This window comes from Manis javanica, chromosome 11, assembly GCF_040802235.1.
Source record: "Manis javanica isolate MJ-LG chromosome 11, MJ_LKY, whole genome shotgun sequence".
Taxonomy (NCBI): domain Eukaryota; kingdom Metazoa; phylum Chordata; class Mammalia; order Pholidota; family Manidae; genus Manis; species Manis javanica.
In genome coordinates, this window is record NC_133166.1 from 45,525,455 (window position 1) to 45,529,224 (window position 3,770).

Consider the following 3,770-nt stretch of genomic DNA (forward strand, 5'->3'; position numbering starts at 1 on the left):
GGGGACGGAGTGGAGGCCTGGGACTGCTGAATACCTAACTCTGGAGATCTACTCTGGGAGCACAAATCTACATTTCATGGTGCTTTCTGATACTCTCATGATTACAGGGTTGGAAAACTAAGACAGGAAGAATTCCTGGAGAGACTGAGATACCAGCCACTTGTGGAAAGCAGGGATCCATATCTGGCTGCACTGGGACAAAAGTTTATACCTGTGCGCTCAGCCCGCTGGTTCAGGCAGTAGAGACAGGCATTGCAGTCGGGAAGCAGAGAACAGCTCTTTCCACCCCTCAGGCACCAATACCGCTCCCCTGCAACCCCCGACATTGCTTCAGGGGCTGAACAGCTCCAGAGAGTAGAGCTTCTGGACACTAGAGGGCACCATACACTAATATGAGATGCCAAAGAAACCTGGTCTAGAGTAAAATTAATGTAACTCCAGAGAAAGATTTAAATGACAAGGACCTTGTGACTCTTCCTGAAAGGGAGTTCAAAATAAAAATGATTAACATGCTAATTGAGTCACGGAAAGATATTCAAGAATTCAGGAATGAATTCCAGTCAGAGATACAAAGGGGAAGGTTGGGAAGGCCCTGTGGAGAGGGAGGGAGAGGGGTATTAAAGGTATTATGATTAGTACTTATGGTGTGGGGGTGATCATGGGGAAGTCAGTGTAGCACAGAAAAGACAAGTAGTGACTCTGTGGTATCTTACTACATTGATGGACAGTGACTGCAATGGGGTAGGAGGGAGACTGGATAATATGGATGAATGAAGCAACCACATTGTTTTTCATGTGAAACCTTCACAAGAGGGTGTTATCAATAATACCTTAATTTTGAAAAAATTATAAATAAATAACATGCAGAAGAAAAAAAAATTTCAGCTAGTGGACCTGCTATAAATCACACAGGTATTTGTGAGAGAGTGATGGGGGCGCTTGAACACCGCTTATACTCTATGCGGAGGTTGGGGACGGACTTGGACGGGAAATCTCACACGAGATTCATCTTACGTGAACAAGAACACTGAAACACTTGAAGGAATTTGAAAGCCGAGTTTTATCCACGGTGGCGCCACATTCCCGAGTGGCAAAGTGTGCAGGGAAACCTTCCATGCCCAAACCCGTCCATCACGGTGCTTGGGGGCGCCTGTGCACAAGGCCTCTGTCAGGCTGATGTAAGCTCTGTGGGCCTGACACCGCCCCCTGTGACGCTCTCCCCGCCACAGCCCCGCCCTGGCTGCCCTCGCCCTAGTGCGCATGCTCCGAACCCCACCCACTGTGTCACAGAATGTCTCCCTGGCAACCCCTGATGCTTTGGGAGGAGCTGGACTCTTGAGTGCGCAGAGTGGAGCTCAGAGCTTGGGACTGCAGAGAGGAGAGCAGTTGCTGAGCTGCTGGGTGTCCGTATCCAGGCCTGTTTAGCGGAGACGTCTGCCGAGAGGTGCTGACCGTGCCCTTTTGACAGGCTGGAGACTTTCTTGACTATGGATGTTGAAGATAAACCATGTTTTTCTAGTTTAGAGGAGGAAACTGCTTTCTGGAAGGAACTTTCCTTCAAGTATAAACAAAGCTTCCAGGAAACTCTGGATGAGCTACTTGAATTCCAGGAAAGAAGCAGAGAATTAGAAGCAGAGTTGGAGGCACAGTTAGTACTGGCTGAACAAAGTAAGAGAGACTTGCAAGCTGACAACCAAAGACCGAAATACGAAGTGGAGGCATTAAAGGAGAAGCTAGAACATCAGCATGCACAAAGTTACAAGCAGGTCACAGTATTAGAGGATGATTTAAATCAGACTCGGGTGGTTAAGGAGCAGTTGCAGAAGTACGTGAGAGAGCTGGAGCAAGCCAAGGATGACCTGGAGCGCGCACAAAGGGCAGCAGTAGTTTCCCTGGAAGAGTCTGAGCAAAGGCTAGATGAGGCCCTCGAAAGAAATGCATACTTAGAAAGTGAACTTGATGAAATGGAATCTTCATTGGCCTCTGTGCAGAGGTTAAAGAATGAAGTAAGAGAGTTAAAACAAGAACTAGCAGCTCGGGACAGAGAAGAACTGACCAGAAAGCAAACTCTAGACTCTGAAAAGAGGGATTCTGCTGTGCAAGTGTCACTTTCTTTGCCAGCCACTCCTGTTGCCAAAGGAACAGAAAACAGTTTTCCTACAGCAAAAGCTCTACCAAACCATTTTGGTATGAGCCCACTAACTCCTCCTGCCAGTACATCGGCACTAAACATGGGGAAGGATCTCTTATGGAAGGTAGTAGGAGCATTCGTATCAAAATTAACAGCTTGCAGGGATTTTCCGGAGTTCCAAGCATCACGAAAATCCTGTATTCCAGGGAATGATAACTGGGTTGATAATCGGCTACAGCGCAAAGCTCTGTCAATCAGGGCATTCGCCTTTGTTTAATAGAGGGGTAGTGAACTCCTCCCCTTGGACTGGGCCCCTTGCTGCCGTTGTAGGCCCCAGATGTGCTGCCTCTCAGTGTGGAACACCCCTGCCTCCAGGTGGGTGCTCCTGCCCTCTCAACAATCCATAGAGAAGGGATCAGTTCTGTAAAGCTGCTTATCACATCGTATTTCATCTTTCTGTGCCTTGCCTAGTTTTTTCTTTTCCTCCATCACCAATTGTCTGAGCTTACACCACCCAAATAAAGGTGCTTTATCTAAACTTTTTATCTTAAACTCAGGGTCTACTTTCTTAAGAACCTAGGCCAATACAATTGAAAACTCCCTTTCCTGATGCCTAAAATATGTATTCAGAACTTACTACTCATTTTCTCTTCTGTGAGGTCATATACACTGTTATTTACCTTTTTTTTTCTGTGAAATTTATTGTTTCCACATTGAAAGATTTTTTTTGAGGGGAAAAAAATCCATTAGGAACTCATTCTGCTCTCAGGCCATTAAACTTAGCTGTCTTGCCCATCAGTTCATAAAACTGAGCTGTGAATGACCCCAGCAACTTCTAAGTCATCTCTTTATGCCACAGCAAAAAAAAAAGAAAAAGAAAAAGAAAATGGCCAGCAACTGTGCTTAATTCTGATTTAAAAATACTAGCAACTGTGATTCTCAACAGTTCCTTGATTGAGTTGTAATAAATCTTAAAACACTTTTTATAATTACAAAATTAGTTAAAGAAAACTTAAAGCTATAACAGTGATCTGTACCAGGTATGTTTTGTTTTCCTTTAATAATAAATGGCTTTTGTGCTTTTACTTAGAGTCAAAAAAACAAGGTTTGGCTGTCAAAAACACAGCAATTTGAAAAATGACAGAAACATGTTATCATTCCTTATTAGAAAGGTTCTCAAGGGGTCATTACACATTTTAATTTTTCACTTAAAAGAGGAAATAGTAATTTTTATGCTAAAAAATCTTATTTAATTGTTCATTTTCTTTTAATCTTCATAGAGAACTTATTATCTTTATCAAAATCAAATGTTATTCTTCTTCTTTATAATTATCAATGCCTTTTTAATAAGGCAAATCATGTTAAGTATAAATTATCAGCTTTATGACATATTCTAATCTTTTTCCAAAAGTTGAAAAGTAAACCTTCCACGGTAGAGAACAAATCAATATCAAACCTCATGGAAACCTCATGGAAGAGCAGTAGGTCATAATTTAAGTGGAATTCTAGGATGACCAAGAACTCCTTCCAACTCCACAAATGATGTGGAGGTCACTCCCCCACTGGAAAGCATAAATCCATGTAGACCATTAGGCCAAATCTTTAGTTAACTTACAATATAACCCAGCCAGGGACACAC

The 3,770-nt window shown here is 43.0% G+C and overlaps 1 pseudogene; it reads left to right on the plus strand.

Moving 5' to 3' along the window:
• The first annotated feature begins 1,455 nt into the window (after positions 1–1,455).
• On the plus strand, positions 1,456–2,532 carry LOC140844260 (nuclear distribution protein nudE-like 1 pseudogene; annotated as a pseudogene).
• The last annotated feature ends 1,238 nt before the right edge of the window (positions 2,533–3,770 follow it).